General features: G+C 34.1%; 1 long non-coding RNA gene across 2 annotated transcripts in view; it reads right to left on the bottom strand.

Annotated features, from left to right (window-relative positions):
• LOC125755455 (uncharacterized) overlaps positions 1 to 14,574 on the bottom strand; it is a 250,818-nt gene that overhangs the window by 81,990 nt on the left and 154,254 nt on the right. Inside the window, exons 2-3 of one of the 2 annotated variants that reach the window (XR_007412067.1) lie at positions 12,794 to 12,948; positions 3,388 to 3,680 (exon numbers count right to left, since the gene is read on the bottom strand). This is a non-coding gene — a long non-coding RNA (uncharacterized LOC125755455). Of the gene's footprint in view, positions 1 to 3,387; positions 3,681 to 12,793; positions 12,949 to 14,574 lie in introns of those variants that run through there. The other variant, XR_007412068.1, reaches the window with a different exon arrangement.

Here is a 14,574-nt window from a genome sequence, read left to right as displayed (position 1 = left end):
AAAGTGTTACTATCTTAAAACTCATTCTACTACCATCTGTGCTTTAAAACAACAACAACAACAAAACACGGAAAGAAGAAAGCCAAAACTAAAGGAATATTTAAGGATATAATTTCTGAGAAAGGGAAGTTAATTGTTCCCAACTGCACATCAAAGTGGTCTAAGTCATTGCCTAGCTTGTAGCAGTTAGCAGCTCTACAGAAACTTCAAGCAGAAGAGGAAAGTGTGGGTAAACAATGTGTGTCCACTATTTCACTGACACATCAAGGGAGAATGATCTGTCCCACTGACAGAGACAAGTACCAGGTCACTGATAGTTTTTACTTGATTTCATTTTGCACACTTGTGTCTGAGGCAGGCAGTGCTTTCATGACTACACAGTCTGTGCATTTCTGTCCTATGGCGAAGATTGCAGGGCATGTGGTTCTGAGAAAACATCACTGCTTAAATATGAAAATACATAACAGCAAGCTGCCAGTGGAACAGTTTGTCAAGTGAGGGAGCCAGGGTTTCCTAGAGCCTAAGCTATATGTGATTTTGAAAATACATTATAAAAACAAAGTAAATAAAAATAAATAAAAGAAAACTTGAATGGAAATAATTCTTGCTTGATACCTACAGAAACACACACACACACACACACACACACAAGTATTTTTCTGATAAAATATCCAGGGTGGTTAGCTGCTCTACAATAGCAGGTCCCATCCTTTGATTAGCCACACTCTAGGGAGGTCTTTAATATTTTTCAAATGGGAAAATATAATTTTTAATGCAAAATTACATTCAATCTATTCAATTTTAAAAACTGAAATAGAGACTCTTAAAAACAGAGAACAAACAAGGTTGATGGAGCGACCTGGATGAGGAATGGGCTGATAGGTATTAAGAAGGGTACTTGTAATGAGCATTAGGTGTAAGTCACTGAATTCTACTCCTGAAACCAACATTGCACCGTGCTAACTAACTAGAATTTAAGCAAAACTTTGAAAAGGAAAAGAAAACCTCTAAAATATATGAGATTACGTGAGAATGAGAAATGAAAATTATATTTTAGGAAAATAGTGTTAGGAAAAAATGGGGCTGAAAGCAAAATGAAGTATTTTGTCTTCAAGAAAGCCAGAGATCTAAAAAAAAAAAAAAAAAAGAAAGCCAGAGATCTGCTGATTTCAAGGTTTGCAGTTTAGCTTTCTCCAGTTTGACTGGAGTTTGAGATTTAACTTTCAATATATTTTTTTTTAATCATCATGTTGTCCCTTCTCTTCAATCAATAGTGCAACCCTCTCCTTCTTGGGGAAAAAATAAAAGAAGAGAATATGAGTAGAACTATTCTGTTGCAAACCTGTGCCACCACTCCAATGCCCTCTCCTACAAATCTGAGGCTTTAGAAAAGGCTAGAGGCTTTATTTTGGGCTAACAAATAATTAGCTAACTGTTAAAGGGTTAACTAGTGATAGTGTAACCTCTTGCCTCTCCTTTTTTAAAGAGTAACTGAAAAATAAAAGTTAATTATGACTGAGTAAAAGAAAAACAATCATTGAGATAAGTAAAAAGAAATACAAGAATCCTACCATATTTGTATTTCATTCTCCACAGTTTCAGTTACCCTACTTCAGCTGTGTTCCAGAAGCAGATGATCCTCCTGACATAATAGTAGAAGGTCAATATTAGCCTCCTAATACCATCTCACAATGCCCACGTCATTCACCTCACTTTATCTCATCACATAGGCATTTTTGTCCTCTCATATTATCACAAGGAAAAGAAGGGACAGTAATGAGATATAATAGGTAATATAAGATATTTGAGAGAGAGAAAATGAGAGAGGCCATACTCATTTAACTTTTACTGAAGCCTATCTTATTTTATTACTGTTGTTGTTAATCTCTTGCTGTGCCTAATTTCTAAATTAAACTTGGTTATCGGTGATTGTATATGGGAAAACATAGTATACCTAGGGCCTAGTACTATCTGAGGTGTCAGGAATCCACTGGGGGTGTTGGAAAATATTTTCCACAGGTAGCAGGGGACTGCTGTATATGTGTTTGTGGGGATGCGTATGAGGCAGTGAGAGAGAGAGAATGCTTTGGTCTTAATCACCTAATTCTTAGAATTTAATGTAACCTGTCAATGGTAGCCTCAGTTAGAGTTAGGGGTAATTTGGGATCATCACTGGGTTGGTAGGGTCTAGGTAATATTATCCATGATTGTCATGAATGCCACATTACTTTTTCTATTAAACAGAGCAACCAACTCTACATAATGATGACAGTCATCTGATTGATCTTGACATGTGGGAGAGATGCCACTATTCATACTGAGTAATTATCATGTAATACAAAAGCCAAAAGAATATATGGCAGGATGTCAAATGACCAATCTGATTTCTCTGGTCTCTCTTTGTAACGCATTTCCCACTCCTTGGACTAGGACCAAGGAAGAGGTTATGAGAGAAGAAATCCACCTTGTTTTGCTTTCTTTCATTTTTATATACACCTTGTTCAGAAAGTTTTGTTGTGTTTTATAGCACGGGTGGAGATGCCCCTTCCCAAGTCACATTGACATTCAGCCTGACAGGTGGATAGCACTTAATTAGTCCCAAGAATCTGCTTGTTAGAGAACACTTTGTTGTTTCAGAGTCACAATGGCAGAAAGACAGTTTCTTGGTACTGTTATAAAATTCTTAAACATGAGCACATAATTTAGGAAGGGGTTGTGTCACCATATTCAAAATAGGAAGCCTATCTGGAAGCATAAATCTGGCCACTGAATTTGGCAGACAACTACAAAAGAAACCAAAATATTTATCTGATTTTGTGATATTGGTTGTCTTTTTCTTGTAATGATATAAATGTAAGAAGTTAGATCACTGAAGGACATGAATGTAAAATTCTTTCAAATACAGACTTAAAAGAAACTATAGAATTTTCTAAACAAATTTTAAGAAGCTATAGAATTTTGTAAACAAAGTCAAATGCCATTTCTTCTAAGAAAGTAAGAGGAGAGACAATAATATAAGTGGAGGAACTTTAAGGTTACATGAGCTTTTGGGTAAAGCATACAGCCCTTCCCTTGCCAAAGAGTTGTTTTGTTTTCTTCCTATCTTAAAGAAATTCTCCATGAAGAGATTTATTCACAGTGTCACAAACTGCCAGATTTGCATCTCCACTCCATATTCAAAATCTCCCCTCTTCAGATTAGGGACCAATTTTCATTCTCCAACAGCTCCTTTCCCATAAACACACGAAGACAATTCACCTATTTGTATGGGGCATTTCACATGCAAATCTAACTAGTCAACAGCACAGCTGACACTGATTAGTTACAGATATTAATCATGAGGACTTTTTTTTTAATTTTTATTTATTTATGATAGTCACAGAGAGAGAGAGAGAGAGAGAGAGAGAGAGAGGCAGAGACACAGGCAGAGGGAGAAGCAGGCTCCATGCACGGGAGCCCGACATGGGATTCGATCCCGGGTCTCCAGGATCGCGCCCTGGGCCAAAGGCAGGCGCTAAACCGCTGCGCCACCCAGGGATCCCACATGAGGACTTTTAAAGTTGGTGAAGCAGACAGTATCCTTCCTTGCCAGTGTCTTAAGGATGTCAGAGGTAGTCTGTCGCTGTGATACTCCTGGTAGTGGGAAGGACCATAGGTGCTGAAGTCTTGGAATCCAAGCTCTGGAAATGGATTATCATGAGATGCAACATTGAACATTAAAAAGTTTTGTTCTTTTTGGTCCTTGGGAAATTGATGGGGGTCAGAAGGGGGGTGTGACAATGGTACCTTTCCACTTTTGCTCTTTCTAGGGCTTGTTTCACTAGCATATTTTTAAAAAGTCCCTTGAATGTAGATGGCTCCTTCCTGCTGAGCTAGTCAAAGTGCTTTACATATATTATCTCTCATTTGTCCTCCTCTAATCCTCAGTGTTTGATAGGTGTCAAAGGAATCAAAGGAAGTTCCTTTTTTTTTTTTTTTGAATTTGTGGGGGAAATCAGGGTTACAAGATTGAAAGTACAGATGAGCAATATTCCAAGATGGCATCCAGCTTTTCCCTTATAACCCAAGAAAAAAAGAAAAATATTTTCTTTGATTACTAGTGTTCACCAGAAGCCAACTATTCTTTCTTTCCTAAACCTGAAAAAGCTATACTTCTCATTTTTCTTGCCGACCCCTCAGCCTTGTGGATTGTCCTGGCTTATGAAAAGTGAGTGAAAGTGGGTACTATGGAGGAGAGACATCCTTGCCCTGAAACAAAACATACACACACTCACACACACACATACACACGCACATGCGTGCATGCATGCACACCCATGCACATGCACACACATGCACAGGGTATCTGTGAAAGAGAAATATGGAGTCATGAAGATTTGGGGTTATTTGTTGCATCAGTATAAACTTAGCCTATTCTCACTAATTCATCTTGTTTGGGTAATACTTAAACACAACAAAATTATAACAATCTGCTACTTAAAATTTTATTGGAATCACAGTGTATACAAATGGACAAAAAAGCACATTCTCATCAGGCAAATAAGTTAATTCTTATAATGTAGATTTCAAATCAATGAAGTAAGTATATGTTGCTACAGGGTATTATTCCTAGTACTTTTCTATATTAAAAGTAATAAATTGTACTGATTTTTCTTAATGTGAAAATAATGCATGTAAATTAAAAATAATTATAGAATACAAGAAAGCACAATGAGGAAAATGAAAATAATCTATTGTCCTGCATCCAGTAGATAACCACTGTTATTATTCAGAGGCATTTTTTAGTAATTTTTAGCAAAATGAACGTTGGTGGCAGTTGTTGTTACACCTTTTCTGGTTCCTGTAACAAGTACTACATAGCTGAAAAGACAGCAGGAGAGAAAGCTGTCCACCTGAATTCTAGTGCTGGTTGGAACACTAACTAGCTATGGGACTTTGGCAAACCTTTTAATAGGCACTAAGTCCCATTCTTTTTTGGCATTTCTATCTCACAATTCTGTCCCTTTCCATGAGTTTATAACCTTTGTTTCAGCTTTTATTATTTGGCTTTGAGTCAATTCACTAAAAACAATTAGTTGAAAGTAGATTCACCAAAAAATGATCCATTTCCCAAATGACCATTTCACCAAATTTGTAACAGATTAAAAATGAATCTTTAACAATTTTACTAGTTATATTCAGTAATAGATATTGTCACAAAAGTATATTTTATCATCAGTAATAAAATTTTTGGCATTTTGTTTTCTGCTTTATTCCCTCCACATTGTTGCTGAAACTAGTAGTATCTACCTGTCTTTTAATTCATTTTCTGTTTGTCACTCTATCCTGTTTAGCATGAGAATTATTGTAATTTTCAAATAGCCTAATACTTTAAAAAATTGCATTTATATTTAATACACTTCAAATCTGTGGTTGTAATCTTAAGAAGGATATAGTAATTATTCCTAAAAATACCTGCTTCCTCTTTTGAATGATTGAAATCTTTTTTGTTAGAGTTTAGTGCAAACTTATACCAAATAAAATTAGTCTAACTCTCTTTGCTATCATCCAAAATTCAGTAACTTCTAATGTGTGAGAATATTCCTGGTTATTTCTTTCAAATACTTTTGAAACTAAAAAGTAATTAAATTTAACATTTAATTTAAAGTAAAATGAATTTTAAATTTAATATAATTAAATCTCGTTAAAATTTTAAGTTTAAATTTATATTATTATAATTAAAATTCAATTGTTCCAATTCATTTAAATTTAAGGAAAATTTTAATTTAGTTGTGCATCAACATTAATTTTACTTTATTTTAATCCAGCATTTAAATGTAACAGTATTAATTTGACCATTAGAATTATAACATCCAAGCTAATAGGCTATTTTAGGAATTAGAGAATAAAATCTAAAAGTGTTTAAAAATTTCAAAAGTTATTAAGAAATTTTCAAAAGCTATTAAAAATTTCAAAATCTATTCAAGCCTTCTCAAAACAAAAGAAAATGGCTAAGACTATCCAAGCGAAATGTGAAAATCTTAATTAAGAAGATGTTTTCTGTATTTTTCAAGGAGACCTGTTAAAAGATAAATTGAGGCATATTACAAATGTTGAGTTTATCTGAGCAAAACTGATCCAGGCAGCTCCAAACTGGAAGTGGTTAGGGGTGCTCCACTGACAGGAGCTCAGGAAAAAGCATTTAGACTTATAGAAACGGCAGAAGGAAAGTAAGGAAATTGTTGACTTCACTCTAGCTTAAAGCCTAGTTGGCTATTTGTGATTGGTTGTCCCCAGCATTTTGATTTTGTAATCTTAAGGCATGTACAGACTTAGATTTTGTTTTTCCTACACAGGCTGTAAGGACATTAGAGTGTCTTCAGTCTAATGGCCCCCACGTTTAATCAATTTAACAATGTTGATCTGTTTTATATTTTTTATTGTGTATAGGTTTATTTCACTACATTTTTGTTAATATTTCAACTTCAGTTAATATTCAGAAAAAATGGATTGAATTATTATAAATCTAAATTTAAATTCCTTTTAAAACTTCTGGAAACTGCAAATAAAACCATTAACACATTCTACACTGGGTGTAATAGATTCTTAACTGAATTACTTCACTAGTTTCTTCTCTAGTCACCAACATCCTTAAGACCAAAATATATCACCAAGTGATTAACCATCAAACAAAATAGAAAAGAACAACAGCAGCAACAGTGACACTCGATCCGGTTGTTTTCAGTTCTTATCGAATAAAGCACAATATAGGACAAAATGTTTTGGACCATTTTGATAATCTATTATTTAATCGTGCAGAACTGCTTCCCCATCTAAAGTGGTTTGCCTCATGTATATGTTGTTCTTACCTGGTTTAAAAATTTTACTCATCACATTTATTCAACAGATTTTTGTGTAAGAGACCCTTCTATATCAGGGATAGTTCCTGGTGGTTAGAGACATGGGCTCTGTTTACTGGGGGCTTGTGGTCAATTGTGGAGACAAAACAATAAACAAATAGCAAAATTGCTATACAATGTTTTCTGCTTTAACTGAAGTTAGTTACAAAGCACTGCAGTTAAACAGTGAAGAAGCAGCAAATACTACTGCCCAACAAAGCCCTCCATTTCCCTGTGTTCATTGACTCCCTTCAGGGCATCATCCTTATCACACTCAGGCATTTTGGACAACTTGCTCCTCTAGCTTGCTCCTTCCTTGGCATCTTTGTACTTCTTTTTGCCTTTCTCTTGTTCAGGGATGTTCTTCCTGTTATCCTTTTGAATGTCACCACTGTACAGACCCCCTCTAAATTAGCCAGCATCCCACTTTAGTTAATCTCTATTATAGCACTGTGCTTCATCCTTTAATAATATGGATAATGCTTGCCATTACCTATAAGTCACTTGTTTGGTTCACTTGTTTACTTATTTATTATCTATCTTCCCCAGCTGGAATTTAAGCTCCACTAGGAGAGTGATATTTTCTTTTTTTTTATCTATTGTTTCCAGAGATATTAGCCCATATTTGGCATTTTATATTTGTTGGATGATTAATTTCTCTATGCATGTATTTATTTACCTATATATTCATTTATTCAATACACATTTGTTGAGCACATATTATATGTAAGACTTTCTTTCTTTTTCTTTCTTTCCTTCTTTCTTTCTTTCTTTCTTTCTTTCTTCTTTCTTCTTTCTCTCTCTCTTTCTCTCTTTCTCTCTTCTTTCTCTCTTTCTCTCTTTCTCTCTTTCTTTCTTTTCTTCTTTCTTCTTTTTCTTTCTTTTTTGGCATGGGGGAATAGAGTAAACACAAAGGCAAAATTTCTGTCCTTACTAATGCTGCAGTCCAGACATGGAGACAAACATAAAACAAAGAGACGTGATAAGATAACATTTAAGATGGTGATAAGTGGTGTGGAGAAAAATAGGGCACAGAAGAATGGGTTTCATTTGGAAAGGAGTTGTCATGTTATATATACCAATAAAGGAAAAGCATAAGTAGAATATGACATTTGAGCAGAGCCCTGAAGGAAGTGAAGAAGTACTCCCTATGATTAAAATGAGAAGTACATTGTAAGTTTTGAATAGGAGTGGGGTAATCTGACTCTTATTTTATAAAAATCATTTTGGCATTACAGCATAGGTTAGGAGAGGCAGTCAGGTTCTAGATATATTTTGAAGTTACAGCATGTGGCATTTGTTGATGGCATTAATGTACAATGTAGAAAAAGAAAGGGGACTTAGGTTGACTTTTAGATTTTTTGACCTGACCCCTTGGGAGGGCAGAATTGCCAGTTATTGAGATTAAAATCTATGGGAAAAACAAGTTTGGAATAGAGGGAATAATTGGGAATAAGTTTGGGGCATGTTAAGTTAAAAATGTCTGTATGACATCCAGGTGGAAAAACAAATAGACATTTGGATATAGAAATTTGGAATTCAGGGAATTCATCTGTCCTTCTTAATAAATATTTGCTGATTATATATGCTACATCAGAAACCTGTGATATGTATTGTAATTACTTATTTGAAAAAGACACACTCCCTATCTTTTAGGAATTTTCACTTAAAGTGGAAAAAAGAAACACAGACGGGTATTTCCAATAATGTGGGATAAAGGTTTTCATGATGCTGCAGGAATATGTAGAGGTGAGAGGAAAGGTGATATGATAGGTCTTATTTGCCATTAGGTTAAGAAATAATTCCTGGAAGTGTTGAATTGCAGAGCCCTAAGTATGTGTAAAAATTAGTTAAGTCAAGAGAGGGATCTAGAATGTTCCTTGCTGATTTTCAAAATAATTCTCATATCATTTTATTTCTCAGATTCAGGTAGTTAATTATTATTTTCAAATGGGCAACAAATTTTCAAATCCATTTAAGCAAGAATTTTTTTAAATTTCACATAAGTATGTGTGTATGTGTGTGTATATATACATATATATTTTTTTTTCCTTGAGTCCAGTATCATTCCTTTTCATATGGCCTCTCCCATTTCTGTGATACATTTCCATAAATCCATTCCAGGGTAATGTGTTATTTTGAAATAAAGAAAAACAAAAAGAAAATGGATTTGGCTTTGGGAGTTGTGTTTACAAAGGAAATTCTTCAAGACAGGATGTATTACACATATCATGAAATAACGTACACACATTTATGGAAAGTTATCCTTATTCTGCATTCTGACTTTGTAATTTTCTAAAAATTTTAATTTTATATGCATTATTATATATGTAATTACAATATAGTAAATTAGTGTGGTGGTGTGCCAGATTCTCTTCCAGGACCCAAGTCTCATTTTCCTGGCTCCCGAAGCATTTTCTTCCCTGAAGTTGCCCTATGATGAGGGAGTCTATCTCCCAAGGTTAGCACTGCTCCCCATGGGCAGCACACATCCAGTGGCTATTCAGTGTCAGAGTACAGAGGCCTGTCTGTAAAGCTGGAGTCAAGACACGTCTGAAAAACCACATCAGCTCCAGAAGTCTCCATGAGGTTGGCTGAAGGCTCTGTTGAAACTGCATCAGAGTTTGACTTCTCCTTCAATTCAACTCTGCTTCACTCACTCCCTTAATTTTTTGATCCTAAAGATGTCATGCAATAAACCTTTGGTAAACAAATTTCTAGCTTGGAGTCTATTTCCTGATAATTTTCTGTGATAAAACAGCATTATTTACACAATCTGCAGTATAGGCTGTTGTAGCAAATAGCAGTTAAACTCCCCAATTAGAATTAAGAATGTCTCCTTTGCTATAAGTTCTATTATAATTTTGGACGAACTCAATAAAAATATCCTTCATTTCCAAATCCTGCCAAGGTCACATGTACCCTAAATTGTGAGAGGGCAGACTATGTTTGGATTTTGATTCTCAATTCCTCATCACTAGATGAATGAGTAGATGAATGTATAATGACTGAAGGGAGAGAATGACCTATATCATCCAGATCAAAGACCTGCCAAATACTGCCATTGGTTTTTGAGTTGCTCAGCTGTCTTCTGAAATTTGGAACTCAATTTGGGCATCCTCTTTAAGAAGGACAATTAGAGAGATTCCAAAATAGGAGAAATATGATTCAGATTATGGAGAGCTAAGCAGCCAATCTCACATACATAAAAGATCAAAAGAAGTACATTTAACACCAAGAAAATTAAGTCACATTGGACATACAAAGATACAAGGAATGGAAATTATAAAGCTATATCTCCTGCTCATTTGCAACAGAGCTGTCTCAACAATTAGAAAAAAAAATATATCCTGTGAGGTTTTGAATGCACAGGACAAACTGGAGTGAAAGTGACCAGAAGTCAGGGATGTTGTAGAAGAGACACATGCTCTATGTTGAGGTTCAAACATCAGACAGCCAAGGACTTGTCCTTCTCTGATTTTGCAGCATTTGTAGAGTTAGACAGGAAAGGGTCTCAATTTGAAGTTCAGATCTAAACAACATGGTAATCTATACAGAAACATGTGCACCAAATATATTCATGTGAAATAAATGGATACTAGTTTGATAGTTGTAGATATGGATATAGATGCTGTATTTATAAGACAGCATTATAGCTTTAGTTAATTTATTTTTACTGTTTTAGAGAATTACGTTGTATGCATGTAGGACAATGTATTTATCATTTTCTATGTGGAAAGGCCAAATACTTTTTGTTAGTACACACAATGCTGTTATGTATATTTTTGACCCTGTCAAAGTGCACATGTGAAAGAATTTCTCTGGGATAAATAACTAAGAATGACATGGTTAAGTCTCAAAGTGTAAGAATTAATGTTTTTAGTAGAAAATGCCAAATTATTTGCCAAAGTCATTTTATCAATATTCAGTCCCCCCAGCAATATGCAAAAACCACTGACCTTCAGGCAGCATCGACACTTGCCTGACTCTTATTTTCTAACAGTGTGTTGGTACTGCAACATACCTCCATAGAGATTTTACATTTCACTGTGCTGATTATTGACAAATTGAAGTTCTTTTCATGGGATTATGTAATATCTCTCCTTCCTCTTCTGAGAAATGCCAACTAGTTGACCATAGTGTGTGTGTGTGTGTGTGTGTGTGTGTAGGTGTTACAAAAATCTTCTCTAAATAAACCAAAAAATCTTAAAATCATCTATTTTTTTAAAAAAGATTTTATTTATTCATGAGAGACATAGAAAGGCAGAGACACAGGCAGAGGGAGAAGCAGGCTCCATGCAGGGAGCCTGATGTGGGACTCGTTCCCAGGACTCCAGGATCATGCCCTGGGCCGAAGGCAGGCACTAAACTGCTGAGCCAGTCAGGGATCCCCACTAAAATCATCTTCTTATTAAGAGAAGTTCTTTATGTATTCTAGATCTAATCTTCATTAGTTGTATATGTTTAAAATATCTTCCTCCAGTTTGCATTGTGTCTTTATTTGCTTAATGACCTTTTGGAGAAATTGAAATGTTAAGTTTAATGTATTCATATTTATTTATCTTTTGTGGGTTGCATTTATTAAGTCTTATTTAAGGAATTACTTTTTAGGCCAAGGTCTTTAAAATATCCTTTTATATTATCTTGTAATTTTGTCTTTATAATTTGGACACTTATGTTTAAATTTTTAACCTAGCTCAGTGATTACTATTAATAGTGTGAGGTAGAGATTTGAATACATTTTCTATGGATCAGTGATTGTTGTGGAAAAATTTATTAAAGATGTTTTTTCCCTACTACTTAGCAGTGTACCTGGTCGTTAACCAACTTTCCCCTAGACCTGGGTCTGTTTCTAACTTTGTAGCATTTCTTTTCTTTTATTATTTTGCTTCCACTTTCCCCATGGATGAATTACTTTGACTTTACAATAATTATTTATATTTGGGAATGTCTTATCGATTCTTGATATCTGGAATGTACTGTTTATTGTTTATTCTTGTACTTTGCTCTTGCATACATTTTTAGAACCAACTTATCATTAAAAAAAAGCCCTGCTGGGATTTTTATTATAATTGTGTTGAAGTTATAGTATATTTAGGGAGAAATTACATTTTTTCAACTTTGTATCCTTTTATCTGTAAGCACTGTATATAACTCCATTTATTTAAATATTTTCTAATATCTTCTAATAAAGGTCTATACTTTTTGTTCATAAGACTTTATAAAGTCTGTATTTTTTTAAAAGTCATATGAATTATTTTCAATTTTTGGTGGTATGGTGTGATTTTTAATTTTTTACATTTTTAATATACCTATTTTACAGAAATGCAATTTATTGCATATATTTATTTAATATCCAGCAATTTCCTAAGTTATCTTACTGATATTTTTCATAGCCAAATGTCCTTAGAAATGGTAATCTGGCCATTTTAAAGGAAAGTTTAAAAGCCTATGAAAAATAGAGGCAAAAAAGAAGAAAGCATGAAGATATGTAAGCGCTCCAGCCAACATCATTCCAGTGATGGGAAAAAAATTACAATAAAATCCTTATGAATGGATTTTTACAAATCCAGCTTTTGTGTTTTTCACTGGGATGTGTCTACTGCTAAGAAACTGTGTTCTGCCTTGTTCAGATACCAGGTTCTTTTCTTGCTGGAATGATGCTTTGGGGTTTGTGATAGATAGAAAAGTAAAATCTAACACCTTTCCCCCCACATCCATCCCTACTTCAAAAGAAACTGCTCTGTTTGATCCTCTTCCTGAAGTTCCTATTGACAGGGCATCAATCATTTTATTTGTATACCACTTTTCACAGCACTAAAAGTGCTTCACAGAACTAGTAACATCCCAGTTCCCAACACAGACTGACAAATTATTTGTTCAAAAGGCAAGCTTATCAAGCCTGCACTGCTTACCTTTCCATGTGCAGAGCTGCATTGGCTGAATGTGAAATAAGGGTGGAATCTTGTGCCCATGTCATTAGAGAAGCAGAGGTGCTGTGGAAATCTCTGCAGTGGTCTCTTGGAAATGCAGTCTGCAGGCTCTTGGGGGTGTGAGAGGTCATATGTACCTGCAGGTAAGAGGACATGCCAGTTTCTCCAACCGCCTTTCATAGATAACACTGCCAGGAGACCCAAATTCTGGGGATGAATATTATCATATAGTATTAATCATTCCAGAGGCTGCGCTTGGTAGCCAAGTTTCAGTGGTTAAGTTAATTTTAAATAAAACTGGAAACAAATGTCATTTATTAGAAACATATATAATCATGCTTTTTAAAACCATTCTTCAGCATGCCTCGTCTGCTCTGGTCAGGTTTATCTTTTTACTCTCTCTATAGAGATTTCATCTTCTTTCCTCTTCTACCCTATGCATGGGACCATTCTTCTCAATTATTATTAGCACATTTTGCTTGTCTTTCCAGTAATCAGATTACATGGCATGATTCCTCTCTCTGATCCAAATCATCCAACCTAAAATTATGTTTCCCTTACATTTTTTTCTTCAATAGTACTTTAGAGATAAATTAATGTTTATATATTTACCCATGCTGTAATAAATGTATATGAGTTTCAATATTATTGAATTATTTGAGTTCTACAGGCCAGCTATGTAATAGTGGTGAAATAAAAGTAGCATCATACACACACACACGCACATCTAATAATGTATATATGAATTATTATATTATTGTTTATATTTGCTTTGGAAAATTCCCTTATTTCATATGCTCATGGTCTTCTAATGAAACACTTGAAAATAGAGGATGTACATCTTTGTTTCATAATTTTTCCTAGAGGCATAATAAAGATATAAATACAGGCAAATATATATAACTATTTTTGAATGACTGAAACTACTAAGAAGTATGATAATTTCAGTTTGTAAATTCCAAATAGTAAAAGAGTGAGGCAAGCTTTAAGTTTGTATATGCTCATGTATAATATATGTAATGTGTATACATTTGTTGTTATTTTGCAAATGATTATAAATACTTATATGCATACACAAATTGATAACATACAACTTGTTTGATTATCTTATAATAAGAAATTAGGCACTTATATCGTAAAAACATTATTTCTATAAAAGTTATACTATGGATTTTATCTCATACTAATATAAAGCTAATTACAAGATTAAGAATTTATCTCAATAGCTATTAAGAGAAAAAAAACACATGTATAATTTATATTTGATTTCAGTGGGATTACTCTTTAGGAAAACAAAATCCAATGGTTTTCACTAAAGAAACATGTTATGGCCTGGAAAAAATATATTTATAGTATCTAACTTGTGCAAATATTTTCCTTTCAACAAATTCTTCTATTAGCACATACATTTATAGTTATAAAACAACCTTTAAGCCACACTTTACTAAGCCCTAAAGCAGACAAAAATCAAATGCAGATGTGGAATGGGAGCCAAACAGATGCTGAAAAACCCTGTCAATATCCTAAAGGAATCCATTTTCTATCAGAAAGAAACTTAATTTCTACTATAAAGAATTTGATTATGTATTGTTATACAAAATGTGATTAATGTTTTGTGGTGATTAATCAACTGCAAAATATATAATTATGCCATCTGTATTTTTCCAGCTTCTTGTCACTTAAAAATTCTGCAGGGGAGTTGGGAAGTGGGGGTATTGAGAACTTGTGGCATTTGGAGAGCTTTAAAGCCACAGGAGACTAGT

The sequence above is a fragment of the Canis lupus genome, chromosome 7 (assembly GCF_003254725.2).
Source record: "Canis lupus dingo isolate Sandy chromosome 7, ASM325472v2, whole genome shotgun sequence".
Taxonomy (NCBI): Eukaryota; Metazoa; Chordata; class Mammalia; order Carnivora; family Canidae; genus Canis; species Canis lupus.
The sequence above is the reverse complement of the archived record's forward strand: the minus strand, read 5'-3'. Positions and strand labels throughout refer to the sequence as shown.